Source organism: Carcharodon carcharias, chromosome 8 (assembly GCF_017639515.1).
Source record: "Carcharodon carcharias isolate sCarCar2 chromosome 8, sCarCar2.pri, whole genome shotgun sequence".
Lineage (NCBI taxonomy): Eukaryota > Metazoa > Chordata > Chondrichthyes > Lamniformes > Lamnidae > Carcharodon > Carcharodon carcharias.
The window spans coordinates 106,660,096-106,687,520 of NC_054474.1; the positions used below are offsets into that span (position 1 = coordinate 106,660,096).

The 27,425-nt window shown below is 44.7% G+C and overlaps 1 protein-coding gene across 8 annotated transcripts in view; it reads left to right on the top strand.

Moving 5' to 3' along the window:
* Positions 1-12,467, top strand: part of uimc1 (ubiquitin interaction motif containing 1) — a 145,404-nt gene extending 132,937 nt beyond the window's left edge. For 3 of the 8 annotated variants that reach the window (XR_005943788.1, XM_041193548.1, XM_041193553.1), the window contains one exon: positions 4,292-4,547. The gene's annotated coding sequence lies outside the window, so the exon portion shown is untranslated. Of the gene's footprint in view, positions 1-4,291; positions 4,548-6,137; positions 6,825-12,254 lie in introns of those variants that run through there. The other 5 variants (XR_005943789.1, XM_041193549.1, XM_041193551.1 and 2 more) reach the window with 4 other exon arrangements.
* The last annotated feature ends 14,958 nt before the right edge of the window (positions 12,468-27,425 follow it).

Here is a 27,425-nt window from a genome sequence, read left to right on the forward strand (position 1 = left end):
TAATATAATTACCCTATTAATGTTTTTACACACCTCCACAAATTGTGCACATATTTGCTCCACAATTTCCTGCTGACTATCTGGGGGTCTATAATAAACACCCCTTTTTTATTCCTAAGCTCTACACACAAAGCTTCATTTGATATCCCCCCGCCCCCCCCCCCCCCCCCAAGATATTATCTCTCCTTACTGCAGTAACTGTCTCGTTAACTAATAATGCAACGCCTCCTCTTCTTTTATCCCCTCCCCTGTCTCGCCTGAAGATTCTATATCCCAGAATGTTGAACTGCCAATCCTGCCCTTCCCTCAACCATGTCTCAGTGATGGCTACTATATCATAATTCCATGTGTCAATCCTCACTCTTAACTCATCTGTTTTACCTGTAATACTCCTGGCATTAAAGTAGAGGCCATCCAGCCTTGCTTTACTCCCTTGAAACTTAATGCAGCTGTACTCCATCTGACTTGATTGTTTTACTGCATTATGATGTGTCCCTATTCTGCTAACATTCTCTGTCCCTTCCCCCTGCTGAATTGGTTTAAACTCCTCCCAACAGCACTGGCAAACCCGCCCACAAGGATGTTAGTCCCGCTCTGGTTCAGAAGTAGACTGTCCCGCTTGTACAGGTCCCACCTTCCCCAGAAACGTTCCCAGTGATCCAGGAATCTAAAACCCTCCCTCCTGCACCAACTCTTAAGCCACATATTCATCTGCGCTATTTTCCTATTTCTGAGCTCGCTAGCACTTGGCACTGGGAGTAATCCAGAGATTACAACCCGAGAGGTCTTGCTTTTTAGTCTACTGCCTAACTCCCTGAATTTTTGATGCAAGACCTCACCCCTCTCTACCTATGTCATTGGTACCAACATGTACCATGACCTCTGCTATATCACCCTCCCCCTTCAGGATGCCCTGCAGCCGTTCAGTGACATCCTGGACCCTGGCACCAGGGAGGCAACACACCATCCTGGAGTCACGTTGACGGCCACAGTAGCGCCTATCTGTTCCCCTGACTATAGAATCCCCTATTACTATTGCTCCTCCTCTCTTCCTCCCTTCCTGTGCAGACAGGCTGCTTGTAGTGCTAGAAGCTTGGATCTGTCTGCACACCCTGGAGGAACCAGCGCCCTCATCAGCCTCCAAAATGGAATACTGATTTGCGAGCGGGACCCCAGGGGACTTCTGAACTACCTGCCTGTTTCTCTTGGACTGCCTGGTGGCCACCCATTCCCTTCCTTCCTCAAGTCCCTTCATCTGCAGTGTGACCACCTCTCTAAATGTGCTATCACAATCCTCTCAGACTCGCGGATGCTCCACAGTGTCCCCAGCTGCCGTTCTAGCTCTGAAACCCGAGCTTCCAGGAGCTGCAGCTGGACACACTTCCTGCACACATGCTGGTCCTGGACACTGGAAATGTTCCTGGCTTCCCATGAGGAGCACACCACGGCTTTGAGCTCTCTTGCCATGACTTATCCCTTTAAATTAAACCTTTTAAATCAATTACTCTAGAGCCCTTCTTTACTGATCTTCGTTACTATAGAATATACAAACTATAAACCACAAAAAGACCTTAAACTATAAGCGATTAAAGTAGTAAATACTTACCCGACCTGACCCACTACTTACCAGTCATTCCTTTTCCTTGTAGCCTGTACTGTTGCAGCAGGGCAAGACCACTCTCTGACCACCCTCATCACAGTACAATTCTGAAGGGGGTCCAGGAGCAGAGGGACCTGGTGTATATGTGTGTAACTCATTGAAAGGGGCAGGACAGCTTGGAGAGTGGTTAATAAAATATAGGGGATTGAGCTTTATACCTGGGGACATGAGTTCAAAAGTAAGGATGTTAAAATAAATGTGTTTAAAACATTGGTTTGCCTCAACTCGACAAGTTCTGGGCACTGTATTTCAGGAAGGATGTGAAGGCATTAGAGAGAGGGTGCAGAAAAGATTCACGAGAATTGTTCCAGGAATGAGGAACTTCAGATACGTAGGTAGATTGGAAAAGTTGGGGCTGTTCTCCCTGAAGAAGAGGAAGTTAAGAGCAGATCTGCCAGAGGTATTCAAAATCATGAAGGGTAAGGACAGAGTTGATGGGGAAAAACTGCTCCCAATGGTAGAAGGATCTAGAACCAGAGGGCACAGATTTAAAGTATTAGCAAAAGAAGTAATGGAGACGTGAGGAGAAACCTTTTCACACAGCGAGTCGTAAGGAGCTAGAATGCACAGCCTGAAAGTGTGGTGGGGATTCAACTGTGGCTTTCTAAAAGAATCAGGGATCATTACCGGAACGGAAAAAATTGGAGGGGTACAAGAAAAGGCAGGAGAGTGACACTAGGTGAATTACTCTTGCAGAGGGCCAGCACAAACTTGGCAGGCTGATTGGCCTCTTCCTGTGCTGAAATGTTCTGGATTCTATTCTATATTCTTTCATCCCATTGAAATTAGCACTCTTCCAATTTACAAGTTCCACTTTAGTAATGGAGCAAGAAACAATCTAATCTAAACCTTATGATGCGATGATCACTCTTACCAAATGTACCCCAATCGACATTTGACCTGCCTCATTTCCCAGCACTGGCTCCTTTCTCGTTGGGCCAAGAACATACTGATCGAGGAAGTTCTCTAAACACATTCCAGAAAATCCTGCCCCACCTTACCCATTACTTTAACATTTTTCCAATCGATATTTGGGTAACTAAAGATCCCCAATATTGCCACTCTATAGTTCTTGCACATCTCTGATTTCCCTTCAAATTTGCTGCTCTATCTCTCAATATTTGGAGGTCTATGGAATACTCCATGGTGTGATCATCCTTTTTTTGCTTCTCACCTTTATCCAAATGGCTCCTGCCTTTGCCCATCAAGGACATCCTCTATTTAGAACAGGACAATGTCTTCCCTAATCACTACTGCCACCCCACCTCTCTATTTTATCTTTCCCTATTTTTTCTGAATACTTCGTATCCTTGAATAATAAGCACCCAATCCTCACCATTTGAAGCCACTTTTCTGTTATTGCAGCTACATCATATTCTCACAGGGTGGTTTGTGCTTCTAGCTCACTAACCGATTCACCACACTCTTGTGGTGTTCATTCTGAACCCACCTTTGTATTCCTCATTGTCCTTCCTCATCTGTTCCCATCTGTTTGGAACTGCTCCCTTTTCTAGTTCTGTCCAACATTCTCACTTTATGCACCTTGTTCCTCTTTTCTACTTCTATATGTTGGTGCCCACCCCTCTGCCAATTTAGTTTAAACCCTCCGCAACCACACAAGTAAATTGAGGCCATTGGTCCCAGTCCTGTTGAGTTGCAGCCCATTACTCTTCAATAGGTTCCTCCTGCCCTAGAACTTGTCCCAAATCCCCAGGAGCCTGAAGCCCTCTTTCCTGCACCTGCTTCAAGCCACACATTGATGCTCCATATCTTCCTATTTCTATTCTCACTCGCACGTGGCACTGTGAAGAATCCAGAGATTACTGCCTTCAAGATTCTACTTTTTAGCTTTCACTGAGCTCCTGAGAATCTAACAGCAGCACCTCAATGCCTGCCTCCCCTATATTGTTGGCACCAATATGTACCAAAGCTTCTGGCTCACTCCCTTCCCCCTGCAGAATGTTCTGCACCTTCTCCATGATGTCTACCCTGGCACCAGGAGGCAGCACACCATATAGGACCCACGATCATGGTTACAGAAATGCCTCTCTGTTCCCCTGACCATGGGATCTCCTCAACAACTACATTTCTACACTTTGTTCCCTCCTGTACAGTCCCTTGTCCATAGGTGCCATGGTCTGGACTGCACTCCTTCAGGGTCTCATCACTCGCAGCAGTCTCCAATGCTGAGTGCCAGTTTGAGAGTGGCACACGCCCTGAAGACTCCTGTAGTACCTGCTCGTTCCTGCTCTTCCTGATGGCCACCAGCCTACTATCCTGACCTCTCTCTGCCTGTGGGGTGACCACCTCCTGGAACGTCTGTTCCAGGAAATTTTCCTCTGCAGTGACTCCAGCTCTCCCTCAAGATGGGAAATCCTGAGCACCAGTAGGTGCAGCTGGAGACACGCCAGGGTTGGGGGAGGTGCCACCAGAGCAGGGGAGGCACCACGGGGGTGGGGGAGCACCATGTTGGGGTGGCGCTGGGGTGGGGGGGATCAGCACTGGGGTGGGGCTGGATGGGGAGGAGGTATCATGTTGGGTTGGGGGTGCTGTTACATCTTGTTCTAGATGTCAGTGACCAGTTACCAAGCATTAATGATGTTTATATTTGCTACGTTCATTTTCTCACAGGTAATGGGAGATGAGCAAACGCATGGAGTTTCCCAGAATCCTGTATACTAGTCTCTAATCCAAGGGCTTTGACATGCCTGATGAACTCTGTCTCCTTATTTACCACAGCTCAGAGATGCACATTATTCAATCTCCACACACCGAGGGTCCCTAGCTCCTGGATCACCACAACCCAGAGACCCCCAAAAGTGCAATCTTCACAGTCCCAGGCAAAGTTCCACATGTAAATAGTCTTTCATTAAAATTTCTTACACTGTATCTTCATGCCCATTCTTTTTTTTAAAGACAAATTGGAGACTTGACATAAGTTCATCATTTGTCTCCAGAATATTGTATGGCTGGGTCTGTATGTAGGATGCGGTCTGGCTGGGTGTGAGTTTAGGATGAGGTCTGGCTGGGTGTGTGTGCAGGAATGCGGTTTGGCTGGGTGTGTGTTTGTAGGATGCGGTCTGGCTGGGTGTGTGTATGTAGGACGCGGTCTGGCTGGGTGGGTGTGTGTAGGACGCGGTCTGGCTGGGTGTGTGTGTGTGTAGGACGCGGTCTGGCTGGGTGTGTGTGTGTAGGACACGGTCTGGTTGGGTGTGTGTGTGTAGGACACGGTCTGGTTGGGTGTGTGTGTGTAGGATGCGGTCTGGTTGGGTGTGTGTGTGTGTGTGTAGGACACGGTCTGGCTGGGTGTGTGTGTGTGTGTAGGAAGCAGTCTGGCTGGGTGTGTGTGTGTGTGTATAGGATGCAGTCTGGCTGGGTGTGTGTGGTAGGACGCGGTGTGGCTGGGTGTGTGTGTGTGTAGGATGTAGTGTGGCTGGGTGTGTGTGTGTAGGATGCGGTGTGGGTGGGTTTGTGTGTGTAGGATGCGGTGTGGCTGGGTCTGTGTGTGTAGGATGTAGTGTGGCTGGGTGTGTGTGTGTAGGAAGCGGTGTGGCTGGGTGTGTGTGTGTAGGACGCGGCCTAGCTGGGCGTGTGTGTTGGACGCGGCCTGGCTGGGTGTGTGTGTGTAGGACACGGTCTGGCTGGGTGTGTGTGTGTGTGTAGGACACGGTCTGGCTGGGTGTGTGTGTGTGTGTAGGACACGGTCTGGCTGGGTGTGTGTGTGTGTGTAGGAAGCAGTCTGGCTGGGTGTGTGTGTGTGTATAGGATGCAGTCTGGCTGGGTGTGTGTGGTAGGACGCGGCCTGGCTGGGCGTGTGTGTGTAGGACGCGGCCTGGCTGGGCGTGTGTGTGTAGGACGCGGCCTGGCTGGGCGCGTGTGTGTAGGACGCGGCCTGGCTGGGCGCGTGTGTGTAGGACGCGGCCTGGCTGGGCGCGTGTGTGTAGGACGCGGCCTGGCTGGGCGCGTGTGTGTAGGATGCGGCCTGGCTGGGCGCGTGTGTGTAGGACGCGGCCTGGCTGGGCGCGTGTGTGTAGGACGCGGCCTGGCTGGGCGCGTGTGTGTAGGACGCGGCCTGGCTGGGCGCGTGTGTGTAGGACGCGGCCTGGCTGGGCGCGTGTGTGTAGGACGCGGCCTGGCTGGGCGCGTGTGTGTAGGACGCGGCCTGGCTGGGCGCGTGTGTGTAGGACGCGGCCTGGCTGGGCGTGTGTGTGTAGGATGCTCTCCGATTGATTGGGTCAGTGTTACAATCCCCGTGGGGGAACAGTAAACCAAAATAACTAAATTTATGGAACGACCCCCAAATGAAAAAATTATAACAGGATTCCACTTTTGGTGGCTTTTACTTGAACACGATGCAGAACCAATACAAATTAGACATGAATTAACAGGCAAATGATACTTAAAAATGTTGTAAGGAACGTATCTTTTTTATTTCTCTTGAAGTGTTGTAAAGAACATATCTTTTTATTTTCTGTTGGACTGTGGATTGGGATTGCAACGGCTGCAGTTTGAGAGACTGTCCATGGGACAGGATGAGGGATACATACAATGTTGCAGTACTGGAACAGAGTATGGCATAAAAGGCAGAATGGTGCCAGAAAAGAGTCCTGGACCAAGGGAGCTGCTTGACAACAGCATTCTAATTGGCTCCTGACCAGGTCTTGTGTGAAAGCAGTACAGCTGAATAGCTCCTAGCCTGAAAAGAACAAGACCTAAAAGCTCCTGTGTGCGGAAGATTACAGTAATTCCACAATAATAGCTAGCTGGCTTTTTGTTCTCCTCATATCTCTATAACCTGCTCTCTCTCTCTCAAAAACCCCTGTCAAGAGGCAAAGGGGAAAACTACTGTTAGTGACGTTAAAAAGCAAGTTCTCAACCAGTGAACTAAATACTGAAAGTGCTGAAAGGCCACCTCGTATCATCAACAAGAACTGAAATGAATTCGGAAGACATCGATCAAAATCAAGCTATCTAATGCTGTGCTCCCAAATTGGTGCTATTGAACTGTTTTATCCCACCCTTAAGACACACAAAAACAAGGATTTTTACATGCTTCATATGTGTTTGTATAGGGATTTAAGAAGGGGGTAGAGTTTAGGTTATTTCTTTTGCCACTGATTAACGAGAATTTGTTCAATAAACAATTGTTTACATATTAAGTTTACAAACCTGGTGCTCATATTCTGTTAACCTAGTTAAACAGTTAGGTAGAATTGGGGCAATCTGGTGGTTTGGTCAAACTTTTCTCATTTGTCGTGGCTCGGGGAACAGTGGGGCTGATATTATAGCACACTATCCCCAGTGAGTCGTGACAAAGTTTGGGGGCTCGTCCAGGATATTTTGGAGAAAAGACAATGACAATTTGGGTGTAGATTCAGTGAGTAATAAAGGCTAAAAGGAAACACCAGGTTTGTACTATCAAAAATAAGATGGCACTGGAAACTGCTAAAGCTTTCCTGCAAATGGAAGAGATGTCCCTGATGATTTTACAAGGGATCCCAAAAGCCAGGTGAATCAAATTGGCAAGTAAATTAAGAGTAGGATTGCCTGCCAAGGCTAGGAAGGCAGAGATAATCAAAGAGATGACACAGCATTTAAAGATGGAACGAATACCTGAGAGACTGAGTTCTCCAAGGGTGGTTCATTGGATTGGGCTCAAATTCAGTTGCAAATAAAAAAAAATTGGAACTACAGGCAGCAAAAAAAAGAAACGACAGAGAAAAAAAAGAAAGGGAAAGAGAAAGACAATTCCAAAGGGAACAGGCAGAAAGGGCATTCCAAAGGGACAGGTAGAAAAGAAAAGAGAAAGGACATTTCAAACGGAGTTAGAAAAGGGGGAAAGAGAGAGAATTCCAGCTTAAAATGCTGACAGTTAAAAAAGAGACACCAATAGGTGAGGCAGAACTTATGTCCAGATCAGAATCCAGTGGGGAGATGTTTAATTTGAACAACCTTTTCTTAAATTTGAGGAAAGGGATATTGAAGCATTCTTTATTTCATTTGAGACGATAGCTAAACAGATTAATTGGCCAAAAGAAAACTGGAGAGCAAGCTGACAGGTAGAGCACAGGAAATTTATGCTTCACTGTCAGAGGAGGTTTCTAGGGATTATGTTGTGGCGAAAAAGGCCATTTTGAATGCATATGAGTTGGTCCCTGAATCTTACAGGCAAAATATTTAAGGAAACAGCTTGGGCAAACTTACACTGAATTTGAAAGGATTAAGCAAAGTCGTTTTGAAAGGTGGGTACGAGCATTAGGAGGTGAAACTACCTGTGAAATTCTCAGAGAGACCATTCTTTTGAAAGAATTTAAAAATTCCCTCCCTTCTGTAATAAGAACCCATGTTGAAGACCAAAGCGTTGTAACTGCTCCACAGGCAGGAGTAATGGCTGATGATTATGAGCTGATCCATAAAACTAAACCTTTTTTCCATCACCCCCATAAATATGAAAAGGATAGAAAGTAGGAGGGTGAAAGAAAGGAAAGTAGACAGGGTAAAGAATGGACAGCTGGGAATACGTTGAGATCTTCCCAGATCAGGAAAGAAGGTACTGAGGCTGGAGGTGAAACTCGAAGGCCTAAGTGTTCCCACTGTAATAAAGTGGGACACGTTTGTTCAGAATGCTGGGAGTTGTGAGGGAAGCCCATGGGGCTTATTGGAACTCGTAAAAGTGAGTCCGAAAAGGGAACTCAAAAAGAAAATGCCGCGGATCAAATTGTAGCTTTAACTACAAATAAGGGCCTGGAGGTAAACACTGCTGTGTATGTCTGTAAAGTGAAAAAGTTAGGTGAGAGATATAAAGGATTTTTGATCAAATGATGCAGCCAAACCCATAACTATATTAAGGGACACAGGAGGTACTCAAACTCTTTTACTGGGGAAGGACCTAGTTTTCCTTCCAGAGAGTTCAATGAAAGTTAAAGTATTGGTAAATGGGATAAGTAGAGAGTATATCCTGAGTCCATTGTACAAAGTGCAATTGGAGTGTGATTTGTTGTCTGCGTCGCTGGTTGTAGGATTGGTTAAGAAATACCTGTGGATGGAGTTGATTTACTCCTGGGGAATGATTTGGCAGGAGTGAAAGTTATAGCTTCGCCCATTATTACGGAAAGTCCGAGAGAGGCTAAAGAGATGGAGCAGTTACAAGAACAAGTTCCTGGTATTTTTCCATAGTGTGTGGTGAGCAGAGCAATGGCTAAACGAAGTCCATCACCAGAGGTCAAAGTAATATGACAAGCAGATGTTAGAGCAGCCGAAATTTTAATTAAGGGTGAGGATAATTCAAAGGAAGTGTTTGGCAGGTTTTCATTAACTGAGGCTCAGAAAGCAAATTCAGAGTTAAACAGGTTAGCACAGTCAGCTCACACTGATGCTGAGGGTGAAGGAGTTCCAAAGTGCTGTTACATTAAAAACCCAGTTCTGATGAGGAAGTGGAGACACCCTCACACAGCTGCGGATGAAAAATGGACGGTTGTTTGTCAGATAGTGGTACTACCCAAATATCGTAAGGAGATATTGCGAGTAGCACATTAAGTTCCTATGGCAGGACATGTAGGAATATGGAAAACCCAAGCATCGATAAACAGGCATTTTACCTGGCCAAGGCTTCATAAGGACATAGTTCAATTTTGTAAAATGTGCCATACATGTCAGGTCGTAGGTAATCAAACCAGCACCTTTAATTCCCACACCAGTTTTTGAAGAACTATTCGGTTGGTTATTAGTAGATTGTGTTCCCAAAACAAAAGCAGGACATTCTTATAATCATGAAATGACAACCCGATTTCCAGAAGCTATTTCTTTAAGGATAATTGCAGCTAAGGTGGTAATGGAAAAGTTAACTCAGTTTTTCACTTGTTATGGCCTACCAATTGAAATACAGTCTGACCAAGGTTCTAACTTCATGTCTAAAATTTTCCAGGACATAATCAACAGTTTGGGTATCAAACAACTAAAGTCTACCACCTCTCATCCATGGACAGGGAGCTTTAGAGAGATACCATCAGACTCTCAAAACCATAATTAAGACCTATTGCCTCGAATACCCAAAAAATTGGGACAAAGGATTAGATTTCTTACTATTTGCTATCAGAGATTCTCCAAATGAGCCTACTGGATTTAGTCCATTCAAATTTCTCTATGGCCATGAAATAAAAGGTCCATTAAAAGTGATTAAGGAAGAGTTCCTAAAGCAGAACGATGATGTTGGATTATGTGTCCATTCTTCTAGAAAGAGTCACAGGAGCATGCAAAGAGGCATGATAGCACTTAAAAATTTCCCAGAAAAACAAGCTCAGTTAGAAACAGAGATCCAAAATATGCTGGACAATCAAGAGATTGAACCCAACCAAAGTGGCTGGAACTCACTGGCAGTATTGGCCCCTAAACCAGATTATCCACTCAATTTTGTATAGACTGCAGGAAGGTGAATTAGTAACGAAGACAGATTTGTACCCAATTCCTCACTTAGAGGATTGCATCAATAGGGTTGGCTGTGCATCATTTCTGTCTCAAATTTATCTATTGGGTACTGGCAAGTGCCATTAACATCAAGGGCTAAGGAAATATCCCTTTGTTACAGCAAGTGGGTTGTATCAATGTCTGGTTGTGCTGTTTGAGTTTAAAAATGCCCCAGCTACATTCCAGAGACTTTTGAATCAAGTTGTAGCTGAAGTACCTAACTTTGTGGTTTATTTAGACCATGTCGTACTATATAGTAATGCATGGGAAGAACATGTAAAGCAATTAGAAGACCTGTTTAAGCAATTGCTGTTGGCTGGCTTAGTTATAAATCTGGCCAAAAACGAATCTGCAAAGGTAAGGGTAACTTACCTGGGTCACATCATAGGGCACGAGCAAGTGCTGCCAAGAACAGCAAAAGTGAATGCTCTAATAGGATTCCCCTTTCCTAAAACTAAATGAGAACCCTGAGATTTTCAGGAACATGTGGGTTTTATAGCAAGTTTGTGCCTAACTTCAGCACGATAGCTGTACTTCTTACCAATTTGTTTAAGAAAACAGGCAAAAGTGATATGGTCAGCAGAATGCCAAACAGCCTTTGAAAAGCTGAAGGCAATCTTAATAAATGAACCAGTGTTGGCCACTCCTGACTTTACCAAACCTTTTAAAGTGGCAATTGATGCCAGGGACTTGGGGGTAGGTGCAATCTTATTACAAGATGATCAGTTAGGGACAGAGAAGCTGGTGGGGTACTTTTCCAAGAAACTAAATCAATATCAGAGGAAGTACTCTACAGTAGAAAAAGAAACTCTAGCGTTATTGTTGTCTTTTCAACACTTTGAAGTTTATGTCCAACACGATAACAAAGAAACTCTAATCTACACTGACCATAATTCACTGACATTCATTGAAAAGTTTACAACTGGGAATGCGAGATTGTTTAGGTGGAGTCTATTGTTTCAACCATTCAATGTAAAGATTGTTCACATTGATGGGAAGATAATGTGATCGCAAATGCGTTGTCCCGGGTGTAAAATACTAAAATAAGTTAAAGGAGTAAGAAATGCTGATGATTGTATAAGGGGGAGGAAGGATGAATGAAAGTAAGTCTCATATTTTGATGTCCATGTGTCACATACCGAGTGATGAAACGCATTTTTGAAATGGCGGTTGATCTCTTTTAGGGGAGAAGGCTGTGATGAAGAGATATTAATGTGTATAATGTTATTGGAAATTATTTTTTAAATAGAATTCTAGTGAGGTGTGTGTCTGTGTGTGTCTTAATTGGATTAAAGCCAGCTAACATAGGTACTTTGATGTATAGTAGTTTTGAGATGTTAAAAGACCGTGGGTAAAATCTTGCACCTAGCTGGGAGAAGCCAAATAATGTGTTTATTTTTCTTACTAATAAAATTGGTGCTATGAAAGCGGTTTTATTGTTAGAAGATCTGAAGTTCAAAAGAACTAGTGATACAATGGAAAATTGACATTCAAAGGGAAAGCTAGGTGTACAAAGAAAGAAGTTTGTGTGTGTAAGGTGGAAGCATTTAAGACCTAACCAGCCTGTACGCCTCCAACCAACTTGCAAAGGAACTTCATTTGGAATTCATAAGGTCAAATGTGCTTTGCCTGGTGTCTATTTAAAGTCTGGACAGGATTTTACCCGTGATGGGGATGCTGAGCAGGTGGGGGCGGCCAGGAGCTGACTGCTGCCCACGATCGGCTCCACGCCACGATTTCATGCGCGTGAGCCAATTAAGGCCCACCCTGCGTGGGTCACAAGCGACAGTGCTGAGTGCTGCCTGTGTGGGCGGGTGGAGGAGGGCGAGCTGGCCTCATGCGCAGTTCGCGCTTGTGCGATAAAGAGTGCTTCAATTTTCCTGAGGCACGGAGCTGTGTCAGGGAGATTGCAGCACTGTTTAAATAATTAATACAGTGAAGATTTAATAAAACACCTCCCCTCATGTGGCTCTGTCACATGAGCTGGGACATGTTTTTAATTATAAAATAAAGTTTTTATTTAATGTTTACTTGCTTTCGGAAACCTCATCCCATAAGATTCGATGGGCAATGTAAATTTGAATTTAATTAAATTGTTAATGGCCTTAATTGGACTTTTTATTATCAGCAGGTGTGCAGCCAACTCTGGCGCGAAACTAAATATCACACGAGTGCCCGACGTCATCGCACTCCATCTTACACTTGGGCATGTCAGGCGCACGCCCGCATGCCGAGTGTAATATTCTGCCCTGTGGGTTACTGTTGCCTTAGTGAAGATTTACCTGGGAGTGATTAATTTGGGGATTTGTTAAAAGTTATTATAGTAGTCATTTGTAGCCATGTGTATGTGTTTAATTTGTTGTTAAATTAAATGTTTAATTTAGTTTTATATAAAAACCATGAGCCTCGGTGGTCTTATTCCTGCTGAATTCAAAGTCTGCATCTCAAAATTACAAATTTAAAAAATGAGTTATGACAGTTGTTTCAAGTTTTCCTCTGGGATTTGAACGACTCAGCCGTTACCATCGACGGTGTCATAATAGAGATATGTATGGAATGTATCTTCTTACTTTCTATTGGACTGTGGATTGGGATTGCATTGGCTGCAGTTTGAGAGACTGTCCATGGGACAGGATGAGAGATACATACAATGTTGCAGTACTGGAACAGCGTATGGCATAAAAGACAGGATGGTGCCGGAAAGGAGTCCTGGACCAAGGGAGCTGTCTGACAACAGCATTTTAATTGGCTCCTGACCAGATGATCAGGTCTTGTGTGAAAGCAGTGCAGCTGAATAGCTCCTATCCTGAATGGAACAAGATCTAAAACCGCTTGCTCCTGTGTGTGGAAGATTTCAGTAATTCCACAATCATAGCTAGCTGGCTTTTTCTCCTCATATCTCCATAATCTGCTCTCTGTCTCTTGGCAGGAGTTTTATGAGAGAAAGGGGAAAATCACTGTTAGTTTCATTGAAAAGGCAAGAGCCCAACCAGTGAACTAAATACTGAAAGTGTTGGAAGACCATCTTGTCATCAACAAGGACTGAAAGGAAATTGAAAGACATCGACAAAATCAACTCATCGAATCCTGTACCCCGCAACTGGTGCCGTTGAACTGTTTTATCCCACCCTTAATATCCACGTTTTTGTGTGTCTTATGTGTATGTGTATAGGGATTTAAGAAGGGGTAGAGTTTAGGTTAGAGTTAAAATTACCAGATCATATTTGTTTCCTTTGCTACTGGTTAATGACAGTTTATTCAATAAACAGTTATTTATTTATTAAGTTTACAAACCTGGCGCTTGTATTCTGTTAACCGAAATTAAACAGTTAAGTAGAATTGGGGCAATCTAGTGGTGTGGTCAAACATTTCACATTTGTCATGGCTCAGGGAACAGTGGGGCTGATATTATAGCACACTATCCCCAGTGAGTCGTGACAATGTACATTTCACTATAAATAGTTGATATAATCTTATGACACATCTTACACAACCACAAGAATTCTCTTCACCATGTATGGCATTAAGTAGCCACACTGTCTCACAATATGCTGTCCTTTATTCACACAGGGTAGTAGGTCAGGAGATCTATCCAACAACAGCTTTCATGGGTATGGTTATCAGCTAATCACACTTCTACAATCCCTCTCTCCTTTGGATCACAACAGTCCTGATGGTGTAACTATCCAGAGTTCCTTTCCAACCAATAACACCCCAGCTTATGGTTTGGCTGCTTCTGTAAAGACACTCAGCTCTTTAGGGTCCCTGCACTATTAAGTTTTCCAGGATTTAGATCTTTTTAACCAGCTCACACAGTACTTCAAAAAGTTCCTGTCTTCTTTTCTGCCAAACAGTTAAACTGACCTATTCCTTGGAGAAATTTGCTACTTCTCACAAGAATTTGTTTTTTTTGTTCTTTACTCTCTGTCTTTTTCTATGTCTGTATCTGAGCCGTCACCTTACAGCTCCTCTGCTTGTGTCTGCAACTCTCTTTTGTGTCTGGCCAAATGGCTTATTTTTTAACATCCTTCCTGTGGGTTCTACTTCTAGGTCAAGGGCCATCAGGTCACATGGACCAGTATCATTATTTTATTATCCAAGAAAATGCAAGTGATTTTTTTTACAATTGATGAAAATTCTTAAAAATCCTCTTCAAGCTTTAAAAGGTTTGTAGAATTTGCAATGAAAGAAATTACAAATTTTCCCGACTGTACTGCTTCCAGGTCCAAGGTCGACCTCCACTCCTCCCCCTTGGAAAAAAGAAGTTTTATTGTAGTAATGTTTTCTTTACAATAATGTTGGAAAACAAGTTCTTAACATCATAGACACTAACAATTAGTGTATTACATATCAGAAAGATGAAATGACACATAGTATTTACAATAGCTTCATTACAAATAGTGTTATAATCTTATAAAAAACAACAGTTTCACCTAGCTTTAAGACATTTTTTACCATCCCTAGTTCTTTAAACTCTCAACAGGGCATCCACATAATCTGTGCATAATCTGTCCACGTAATCTCAATTTCTGGTGATAGACTGTCCACCAATATCCATTACAAGCCTACCGACTCCCACAGCTACCTCGACTACAGCTCCTCACACCCCGCTTCCTGTAAGGACTCCATCCCATTCTCTCAGTTCCTTCGCCTCCGTCGCGTCTGTTAGTTCCTCTGACATGTCCTCCTTCCTTAACCGAGGTTTTCCACCCACGGTCGTTGACAGGGCCCTCAACCGTGTCCGGCCCATCTCCCGCGCATCTGCCCTCACGCCTTCTCCTCCCTCCCAGAAACATGATAGGATCCCCCTTATCCTCACTTATCACCCCACCAGCCTCCGCATTCAAAGGATCATCCTCCGCCATTTCCGCCAACTCCAGCATAATGCCACCACCAAACACATCTTCCCTTCACCCACCCCCCCCCCCCCCCCAATCAGCATTCCGTAGGGATCGTTCCCTCCGGGACACCCTGGTCTACTCCTCAATCACCCCCTACTCCTCAACCCCCACCTATGGCACCTCCCCATGCCCACGCAAAAGATGCAACATCTGCCCCTTCACTTCCTCTCTCCTCACCGTCCAAGGGCCCAAACACTCCTTTCAAGAGAAGCAGCCCTTCACTTGCATTTCCTCCAACTTAGTCTACTGCATTCGTTGCTCCCAATGCGGTCTCCTCTACGTTGGAGAGACCAAATGCAAACTGGGTGACTGCTTTGCAGAACACCTGCGGTCTGTCTGTAAGAAAGACCCAAACCTCCCTGTCGCTTACCATTTTAACACTCCACCCTGCTCTCTTGCCCACATGTTTGTCCTTGGCTTGCTGCATTGTTCCAGTGAAGCCCAACGCAAACTGGAGGAACAGCACCTCATCTTCTGACTAGGCACTTTACAGCCTTCCGGACTGAATATTGAATTCAACAACTTTAGATCTTGAACTCCCTCCTCCATCCCCACCCCCTTTCCATTTCTTCCCCCTCCCTTTTGTTTTTTCCAATAATTTATATAGATTTTTCTTTTCCCACTATTTCCATTATTTTTAAATCTATACCTTTTATGCCCTGTTAGTCTTATTCCACCCCACCCCCAACTAGAGCTGTACCTTGAGTGCCCTGCCATCCATTTTTAATTAGCACATTCATTTAGATAATATCACCACCTTCAATACCTCTTTGTTCTTTTGTCTGTGACATCTTTTGATTATCTGCTCCTTTCACTGCTTGCTTGTCCCTACAACCACCCCCCCACTTCTCTCCCCCCACCACCTCCACCCCCCACCCCCCCAAACCAGCTTATATTTCACCCATCTCCTAATTTCACTCAGTTCTGTTGAAGGGTCACGAGGACTCGAAACATCAACTTTTTTCTTCTCCGCCGATGCTGCCAGACCTGCTGAGTTTTTCCAGGTAATTCTGTTTTTGATCCACATAATCACATTGTTTCCACCAGCAATATGCACAAATTTTAGTGTAAATGGCTGCAGCATCAAACTCCACTGAAACAGCCTTTGGTTCTTGGTTTTGAACTTTTCTGGGAACACCAGGATTGTGGTCTGCATAGACTTAGTACCTTGGTTTTACACTCCCCTGTTTTTTAAAAATCTGTATTGGACTTTGTACAGTCAGGATCCTGGGATAGTGTTTGTGATGGGCCCAAAGCTTTTTAAATTTGTTAAGTCTGGTTGACTTTGTCGAGAACAGCATTGCTGATTGCCAGCAAACCATCTAGCTTCTGGATACTGGCTGTGAATTGGACTCCCAAATGCTATGATCCCAGCTGGTGTTATCACAGAATCACAGAATTGTTACAGTGCAGAAGGAGGCCATTTGGCCCATTGTGTCTGCACCAGCTCTGAACATTTTAACTTAGTGACAATCTCCTACCTTTTCCCTGTAGCCCTGTACGTTCTTTCTATGAAATAATCATCCAATGCCCTCTTGAATGCTTCAGTTGAACCTGCCTCCACCACACTCCCAGACAGTGCATTCCAAACCCTAATTACTCACTGTGTGAAAAGGTTTCTTCCCACCACGCATTTGCTTCTTGTGCAAAATACTTTAAAACCGTGCCCTCTGGTTCTCGATCCGTTTACGAGCAGGAACAGTTTCTCCCTCTCTACTTTGTCCAGACCCCTCATGATTTTGAAAACTTCTATCAAATCTCTTGGCCTTCTCCTCTCCAAGGAAAACAGTCCCAACTTCTCCAATCTCTCCCCATAAAAAAAAAGAAAAAAGATTAGCAAGTAAAGTTAAAGATAACCCAAAGATATTTTACCAATCCATTAATGCTAAAAGGTAAAAGTGGGACCTATCAGAGATGAAGATGGAAACTTGTGTATAGATGCGGAGACTGTGGGAAGGGTTTTGAATGAATATTTTGTCTCCATTTTTATAAAGGAAAGGGAGGATGTAGATATAGTGGTACAGGAGGAACACTGCGAGATATTGGACAGGATAGTCATAAAGAGAGAGGAAGTACTCGAAGGGTTGAAATCCTTGAAAGTTGATAAGTCACCAGGGCCAGATGGATTGTTTCCGAGACTGCTGAAGGCAGGCAGGGAAGAGATAGCAGATGCTCTGAGGATGATTTTCCAATCTTCACTAGATACAGGGGAGGTACCGGAGGACTGGAGAAATGCAAACGTAGTTCCATTGTTTAAGAAGGGATCAAAGGAAATGCCAGACCATAATAGGCCAGTTAGTCTTACATCGGTGGTGAGCAAATTAGTAGAATCAATCCTGAGAGATAAGATTAACTGTCATGTGGAAAGGCATGGACTAGTCAGGGATGGTCAGCATGGATTTGTTAAAGGAAGGTCTTGCCTCACAAATTTGATTGAATTCTTTGAGGAAGTGACAAGAAGGGTTGATGAAGGTAGGGCAGTGGATGTTGTGGATTTTATACATGGATTTTAGCAAGGCATTTGACAAGGTCCCACATGGCAGATTTGTCAGGAAAATAAAAGCCCATGGGATTCAGGGTAATGTGGCAAACTGGATAAAAGGTTGGCTTTGTAACAGGAAACAAAAGGTAATGGTCAATGGGTGCCCTTGCAAATGGAAAGTTGTCTTAAGTGGTGTTCCACAAGGCTCAGTGTTGGGACCCTTGCTGTTTGTGTTATATATTAACGATTTGGACGTGAACAAGGGGGGCACAATTGGGAAATTTGCAGATGACACAAAGATTGGCCAAGTAGTGGATAGTGCAGAGGATAGCCATAATCTCCAAAACAATATAGATGGGTTGGTGGAGTGGGCAGTAAAGTGGCAGATGGATTTTAACATAGAGAAGTGTGAGGTCATACATCTAGGGAGGTTAAACAGTTACAGGGATTACACAGTAAATGAGAATATACTAAGAGGGGTAGATGAAATGAGAGATCTTGGCGTACAAGTACACAGGCCCCTGAAGGCAGCAGTTCAAGTAGACAAGGTTGTAAAGAAGGCATATAGAAAGCTCTCCTTCATTGGCAGAGGTATAGAATATAAAAGTAGGATATAATGTTGGAATTGTATAAAACACTGGTGAGGCCACAACTGGAGATTGTGTATAGTTCTGGTCACCACATTACAGTAAGGACGTAATAGCTCTGGAGAGAGTGCAGAGGAGGTTTACAAGAATGTTTCCAGGGTTAGAAAAGTGTAGCTACAAAGAGAGGTTGGATAGGTTGGGGTTACTTTCCTTAGAACGAAGGCTGAGAGGTGACTTGATTGAGGTGTACCAAATTATGAGGGGAATAGATAGAGTGGACAGGATAAAATTGTTTCCCTTGGTGGAGAATTCTAGAACCAAGGGACATAGATTCAAGGTAAGTGGCAGAAGGTGTAGGGGGGACATAAGGAAGAACTTATTTATGCAGAGGATAATGGGTGTCTGGAATTCGCTGCCCAAGTTGGTGTTAGAGGCAGAAACTCTAAACTCTTTTAAAAAGTATCTGGATCTGCACCTTAAGTGCTGTAAGCTGCAGGGCTATGGACTGGGTGCAGGAAGGTGGGATTAGAAAGAGCACCTGGGTGTCCTCGGGCTGGCATGGATAAGATGAGCCAAATGGCCTCCTTCTGTGCTGTAACTTTTCTATGGTTCTATAACTGAAGTGTCTCATCCCTGGAACCATTCTTGTAAACCTCTTCTGCAATCTCTCCAATGTATTCACATCCTTTCTATAGTGTGGTGCCCAGAATTGTACACAATACTCCAGCTGAGGTGTAACCAGTGTCTTATATAAGTTCATCATAACCTCCCTGCTCTTACACTCTATGCCTCTTTTAATGAAGTCAAGAATACTGTATGCTTTAGAAACAGCTCTCTCTACCTGTCTAGCCACCTTTAGTGACTTATGTACATATACACCCAGGTCTCTCTGCACCTGCACACCCTTTAAAATAGCATCCTTTATTTTATATTGTCTCTCCATGCTGTTTGTACCAAAGATCTTTACCTTATTTGAATAAGGGCGTAATGTTTGCAATTCTCCAGTCCTCTGGCACCTCCCCCGAATCCAGGGAACATTGCAAGATTATTACCAGTGCTCTGCAATTTCCACTCTCATTTCCTTCAATAATCTTGGATGCATCTCATCCGGTCCCGGTGCCTTATCAACTTTAAGCATTGACAGCTTATCCAATACCTCCTCCTTATCAATTTTAAACCCTTCTAGTGACTGAGTTTCCACCTCTGTCACCATGGCCTGGGCAGCATCTGCCTCATAGGTAAAGACAGATGTGAAGTATTCATTTAACACCTTAGCTATGCCTCTTGCCTTTCTGTGTAAATCTCTATTTTGGTCTCTAGTTGGCCCTACTCCTTTTACTATCCTTTTACTATTGTTGTGCTTACAGGATAATTTGGGATTTCTTTTTATGTTAGCTGCCAGTCTTTTTTCATAATCCCTCTTGGCTTCTCATGTTTGCTTTTTCACATCCCTTCTGAACCTCCTGTATTGAGCTTGGTTCTCAATTGTGTTTGCTACCTGACACCTGTTGTAATCACACTTATTCTCCTTTTACTTAATTTCTATCTCCTTTGTCATCCAGGGAGCTATGAATTTATTTGTCCTACCTTTCCCCTTTGAGAGAACAACACCTTGGCTGTGCCCAAACCATCTCCTCTTTGAAGGTAGCCCATTGTTCAGCTATTGTTTTCCTGCCAACCTTTGGTTCCAGTCTATCCGGCCCAGCTCTGTTCTTGCCCCATTGAAGTCTGCTCTCTGCCAGTTGATTATTCGTATTCTGGGTTGACCAATGTCATTTTCCACCATCATCTTAAACCTGATGATATAATGATCACTGTCCTCTGAATGTTCCCCCACTGTCACTTCATCTACTTGGCCCACCTCATTCCCAAGAACCAGGTCAAGCAGTGCATCTTTTCCTGTTGGACTGGACACATACTGCTGTAGGAAATTCTCCTGAACATAATCACTTGTCCCTCACTGCCCCTTACACTATCAATATAACAGTCTATATACGGGTAATTAAAGTCCCCCTTTATAACTACTTTATGATGTTTACACCTCTCTGTAATTTCCTGTAGATTTGTCCCTCTATATCCTTCCCACTAGCTGGTGACCTATACATTACACCGAGCAAACCTATATATTGCACCCTTCTTATTCCTTAGCTCCAGCCAAATCGATTCTGTCCCTGAATCCTCTGACACATCCTCTTTCCCCAGTACTGCAATATTGCCCTTACTCCGACTCCATCTATTAACACTACTCTCTATTGTAGTGCTATCTGCCTCTCCCAATATTCCATGCACCCTGGTATTACTTTTTAATATTCTCTCCTGGTTCCCACACCCCTGCTCAGTTAGTTTAAACCCTCCATAACAGTACTAGCAAAATGACCCGCAAGGAACTCAGTCCCGGCTCTGTTCAGATGCAACCGTCTGGCTTGTACAGGTGCCATCTCCCTCAGAGCCAGTCCCAGTGTCCCAGGAATCTAAAGCCCTCCGTCCTGCACCATCTTTCCAGCCATGCATTCATCTGTCTTATCCTCCTATTCCTCTACTCACTTGCACGTGGCACTGGAGTAATCCGGAGATTACTACTTTAGACATCCTGCTTGCTAATTTTCTACCTAGCTCCCTAAGTTCCGATTGCAGGACCACATCCCCCTTCCTACCTCTGTCATTAGTACCAGTGTGGGCCATGACCTCTGGCTGTTCACCCTCCCCCACAAGAATGTCCTGCAGCTGTGCTGTGACATACCTGACCTTGACACCAGGGAGACAACAAACCATCCTGGAGTCACGTTGACGGCTGCAGAAATTCCTGTCTGTTTCTTTAACTAAAGAATCCCCTATCAGTCCTGCCCTTCCGCTCTCCTTCCTCCCCTCCTGTACAGTATGGGTTGACTGACCGCATCTTTTAAGGTGGAGTACAGTTTGCGCTGACTGAACGCATCCTTTAAGGTGGAGAACAGTTTGAGCTGACTGAACGCACACTTTAAGGTGGAGTACAGTTTGATCTGGCTGATCACACCCTTTAAGGTGAAGTGCAGATTGAGCTGACTGAATGCATCATTTAAGGTGGAGTAGAGTTTTATCTAACTGACCATACCCTTCAAGGTGGAAAACAGTTTGATCTGACTGACCGCATCATTTAAGGTGGAGTACAGTTTGAGCTGACTGACTGTACCCTTTAAGGTGGAGTACAGTTGGAGTTGACTGACCTCATCCTTTAAGGTAGAGAACGGTTGAGCTGGCTGACTGCATTCTTTAAGACGGAGTACAGTTTGAGCTGACTGACCACACCTTTAAGGTGGTATACAGTTAGAGCTGACTGACCACACTCTTTAAGGTGGAGTACAGTGTGAGTAGACTGACTGCATCCTATTAGGTGGAGTACAGTTTGCACTGACTGACCACACCCTTAAGGTGGAAAACAGTTTGCTGACTAACCACGCACTTTAAGGTGGAGCACAGTTAGTGCTGACTGACCGGACCCTTTAAGGTGGATTTCAGTTTACATTGATTGATCGCACTCTTTAAGGTGGAGCATAATTTTCACTGACTGACCTCCCATCCTTTAAGGTGGAGTACAATTTGCACTCACTGACCACATCCTTCAAGGTGGAGTACAGTTAAGGCTCACTGACCACACTCTCTTGGTGGAGCACAGTTTGAGCTCACTGACCACAACCTTTATGGTGGAGTATAGTTTGCGCTAACTGACCCCATTCTTAAAGGTGAAGTACAGTTTGCGCTGACTGACCACACTCTGTAACGTGGAGTAAAGTTTGGTGCTGACTGACCAGGCCCTTTAAGCTGGAGTGCAGTATGCGCTCACTGATAACACCATTCAAGGTGGAATACACTGTGCGCTGATTGACCACACCATTTAAGGTGGAGTACAGTTTGAGTTGACTGACCACACCATTTAACTGGAGTATAGTTTGATCTAACTGATCATACCCTTTAAGGTGGAGAACACTTTAAGCTGACTAACCACATCCTTTTAGATGGAGTAGAGTTTGATCTATCTGACCGTACCCTTCATGGGGAGTACTATTTGATCTGACTGACCGCACCCTATAAGGTGAAGTACAGTCTGATCTTACTGGCCGCATGCTTTAAGTTGAAGTATGGTTTGGTCTGACTGGCCACAACCTTTAAGGTGGAGTACAGTTTGATCTGACTGATTGCACCCTTTAAGGTGGAGGACAGTTTGATCTGATTGACCGCACCCTTTAAGGTGGAGTAGAGTTTGACCTAACTGACTGTATCCTTCAAGGTCCAGTACAGTTTGATCTGACTGACTGCACCCTTTAAGGTGGAGTACAGTTGGCGCTGACTGTCCATACACTTTAAGGTGCAGTACGGTTTGAGCTGACTGACCGCATCCTTTAAGGTAGAGTAGAGTTGGAGCTGACTGACCACACCTTTAAGGTGGAGTACAGTTGGAGCTGACTAACTGCACCCATTAAGGTGGAGTACAATTTGAGCTGACTGACTGCATACTTTAAGGTTGAGAACAATTTGAAATAAATGACCACACCCTTTAAGGTGGAGTACGGTTTGAGCTGAATGACAGCATCTTTTAAGGTAGAGTACTGCTTGAGCTGACTGAGCACACCATTGAAGGTGGAGTACAATTTAATGTAACCGACCGCACTCTTTAAGGCGGAGTACAGTTTGAGCTGACTGATCGCATAGCTTAAGGTGAGGTAGAGTTTGATCTAACTGACTGTACCCTTCAAGGTGGAATAGTTTGATCTGACTGACTGCACCCTTTATGGTGGAGTTCAGTTTGAGCTGACTGACCGCAATCATTGAGGTGGAGTACAGTTTGATCTAACTGACCACTCCCTTTAAGGTGGAGGACAGTTTAATCTGACTGTCTGCACCCTTTAAGGTGGTGTACTGTTGGAGCTCACTGACAGCATACTTTGAGGTGGAGTACAGCTTGAAATAACTGACCACACCCTTTAAGGTGGAGTACAGTTGGAGCTGACTGACCACACCCATAAGACCATAAGACATAGGAGCAGAAATTAGGCCATTCGGCCCATCGAGTCTGCTCCACCATTCAATCATGGCTGATAAGTTTCTCAACCCCATTCTTCCGCCTTCTCCCCATAACCTTTGATCCCCTTACCAATCAAGAACCTATCTATCTCGGTCTTAAACACACACAATGACCTGGCCTCCACAGCCTTCTGTGGCAATGAATTCCATAGATTCACCACTCTCTGGCTAAAGTAGTTTCTCCTCATCTCTGTTCTAAAAGGTCTTCCCTTTACTCTGAGGCTGTGCCCTCGGGTCCTACTCTCTCCTACTAATGGAAACATCTTCCCCACGCCCACTCTATCCAGGCCTTTCAGTGTTCTGTAAGTTTCAATCAGATCCCCCCTCATCCTTCTAAACTCCATTGAGTATAGACCCAGAGTCCTCAAATGTTCCTCATATGTTAAGCCTTTCATTTCTGGGATCGTTCTCGTGTACCTCCTCTGGACCCTTTCCAGGGCCAGCACATCCTTCCTGAGATATGGGGCCCAAAATTGCTCACAATATTCTAAATGTGGTCTAACCAGAGCCTTATAAAGCCTCAGCGCACATCCCTGCTTTTATATTCTAGTCCTCTCGAAATAAATGCCAACATTGCATTTGCCTTCCTAACTATCGATTCAACCTGCAAGTTAATTTTAAGAGAATCCTGGACTAGGACTCCCAAGTTCCTTTGCACTCCAAACTTCTGAATTCTCTCCCCATTTAGAAAATAGTCTATGCCTCTATTCTTCCTACCAATGTGCATGAACTCACACTTCCCCACGTTGTACTCCATCTGCCACTTCTTTGTCCATTCTCCTAAACTGTCCAAATCCTTCTGCAGCCTCCCCGCCTCCTCAATGCTACCTGTCCCTCCACCTATCTTTGTATCATCTGCAAACTTAGCCAGGATGCCCTCAGTTTCTTCAACTAGATCATTAATGTATAAAGTAAAAAGTTGTGGTCCCAACACTGATCCCTGCAGAACTCCACTAGTCACCCTGTAAGGTGGAGTACAGTTTGATCTAACTGACCGCACCCTTTAAGGCAGAGTACCGTTTGAGCTGACTTACCGCATCCTTTAAGATGGAGTAGAGCTTGATCTAACTGACTGTACTGTTCAAGGTGGAGTACAGTTTGAACTCACTGACCACTACCTTTTTTGTGCAGTATGGTTTGTGCTAACTGACCCCACTCTCAAAAGTGAAGTACAGGTTGCGCTGACTGACCCCACTCTTTAAGGTGAAAATCAGTTGGCGCTGACTGACCACACTCTGTAAGGTGGAGTAAAGTTAGCGCTGACTGACCGGGCTCTTTAAGGTGGAGTACAGTTTGTGCTCACTGTCAACACACTTCAGGGTGGCATACACTTTGCACTGACTGACCACACCATTTAAGGTGAAGTACAGTTTGCGCTGACTGTTCGCACCCTTTAAGGTGGAGTACAGTTTGAGCTGACTGACCGCATCATTTAAGGTGTAGTACCATTTGATCTGACTGACTACACCCTTTAAGGTGAAGTACAGTTGCAGCTGGCTGACCGCACCCTGTAAGGTGGAGTACAGTGTGAACAGACCGACCACATCCTTTACTTTGGCATACAGTTGTTGCTGACTGCCCACACACTTTAAGTTGGAGAGCAGTTTGCGCTGTCTGACCACAACATTTAAGACGGAGAACAGTTTGTGCTGACTGACCGCATCCTTCAAGGTGGAATACTGTTTGATCTAACTGACCATACCCTTCAAGGTGGAGTACAGGTTTATCTGACTGACCAAACCCTTCAAGGACGAGTACAGTTTGAGCTGACTGACTGCATCCTTTAACGTGGATTTAAGTTTGATCAAACTGACTGTACCCATTAAGTTGGAGTACAGTTGTAGCTGACTGCCCACACACTTTAAGGTGGAATGCAGTTGGAGCTGACTGACCATACCCTTTAAGGTGGAGTACAGTTACTGCCGACTGAACCCACTCTTTAAGATGGAGTACAGTTAGTGCCCAGTGACTACAACCTTCAAGGTTCAATGCAATTTCCACTGGCTATCCACGCCCTTTAAGGTGACGTACATTTTGCACTGACTGAACACACCTTTTAAGGTGGAGCACAGTTTGTGCTGACTGAACGTATCATTCAAGGTGGAGTACAGATTGCGCTGCCTGACCCCGCTTTTTAAGGTGGAGTACAGTTTACATTGACTGACCACACCCTTTAAGGTGGAGTACAGTTGGCACTGTCTGATAGCACCCTTTAAGGTGGAGAACAGTTAGTGCTGACTGACCGCACTCTTGAAGATGGAGCACAGTTGGTGCTGACTGACCGTGCCCTCTAAGGTGAAGTACAGTTTGAACTGACTGACTGCATCCTTTAAGGTGGAGAACAGTTTGCACTGACTGACTGCATTCTTTAAGGTGGAGAACAGTTTGAGCTGACTGACCACAACCTTTAAGATGGAGTACAGTTTGAGCTGACTGACCACACCCTTAAGGTGGAGTACAGTTTGCGCTGACTGACCCCCCGCCCCCAACTATTTAATGGAAGTATACATTGATCTGACTGATAGCTCCTTTTAGGTGGAGTACAGTTTGCGCCGACTGACCCTAAACTTTAAGGTGGAGTACAGTTAGTGCTGACTGACTGCCCCCTTTAAGATGGAGCAGAGTTTGTGCTCATTTGTGGTGACATACAGTTTTCACACACTCACCACACCCTTTAAGGTGAGGTTCAGTTTGAGCTGTTTGACCCCACCCTTTAAGGTGGCATACAGTTGGCGCTGACTGACCGCACCCTTTAAGGTGGGGTATAGTTTGTGCTGAAAGACTTCACCCTTTAAGGTGGAGTACAGTTAGTTCTGACAGACTGCATCCTTTAAGATGGAGTGCTTGACTCCATCCTATCAGGTGGTGTACAGTTGATGGTGACTGACCGCACCCTTTACGGTGGAGTGCAGTTTGGACTAACTGACCACACTCTGTAAAGGTGGAGTACAGCTTGCGCCGACAGACTATACCCTTAAAGGTGAAGTGCAGTGTCTGCTGACCGACTGCACACTTTAAGGTGAAGAACAGTTTGTGCTGACTGACTGCACCCTTTCAGATGAAGAACAGTTTGTGTTGACTGACTGCACCCTTTGAGTTGGAGTACAGTTTGCCCTGACTGAACACACCCTTTAATGTGGAGTACATTTGAGTGACTGACTGCACCATTTAAGATGGAGTACAGTTTGCGCTGACTGAACACACCCTTTAAGGTGAAGGACATTTTGTGCTGACTGAACACACCCTTTAAGGTGGAGTACAGTTTGCACTTTCTGACCCACCCCAAACCATTTAATGGGGGATCTGACTGATACCCCCTTTTAGGTGGAGTACAGTTTGTGCCGAATGATTCCACCCTTTAAGGTGGAGTACAGTTAGTGCTGACTGACTGACCCCTTTGAGATGGAGCAGAGTTTGTGATCACTGGTGGTGGCATACAGTTTTCACTCACTCACCACACCCATTAAGGTGAAGTTCAGTTTGAGCTGTTTGACTCCACCATTAAGGTGACGTACAGTTGGCGCTGACTGACCACACCCTTTAAGGTGAAATGCTAGACTCCACCCTATCAGATGGTGTACAGTTGATGATGACTGACTGCACCCTTTACGGTGGAGTACAGTTTGCACTGACTGACCACTCTCTGTAAAGCTGGAGTACAGCTTGCGCTGACTGACCGCAGCCTTTAATGTGGGGTACAGTTAACGCTGACAGACCATACCCTTAAAGGTGAAGTGCGGTGTCCGCTGACTGACTGCACCCTTTAAGGTAAAGAACGGGTTTGTGCTGACTGACTGCACACTTTAAGGTAAAGAACGGGTTTGTGCTGACTGACTGCACACTTTAAGGTTAAGGACATTTTGTGCTGACTGACTGCACCCTTTGAGTTGGAGTACAGTTTGCCCTGACTGAACACACCCTTTAATGTGGAGTACATTTGAGCTGTTTGACTGCACCATTTAAGATGGAGTACAGTGTGCGCTGACTGAACACACCATTGAAGATAAAATACATTTTGTGCTGACTGACTGCACCCTTTCAGATGAAGAACAGTTTGTGCTGACTGACTGCACCCTTTAAGGTGGAGTACAGTTTGCGCTGACTGAACACACATTTTAAGGTGAAGTATATTTTGTGCTGATTGACTGCAGCCTTTAAGGTGGAGTCCAGTTTGCGCTGAGAGATAGACCTTTCAGGTGGAGTACAGTTGGCACTGTCTGATAGCACCCTTTAAGATGGAGAAAAGTTAGTGCGAACTGACCACACCCTTTAAG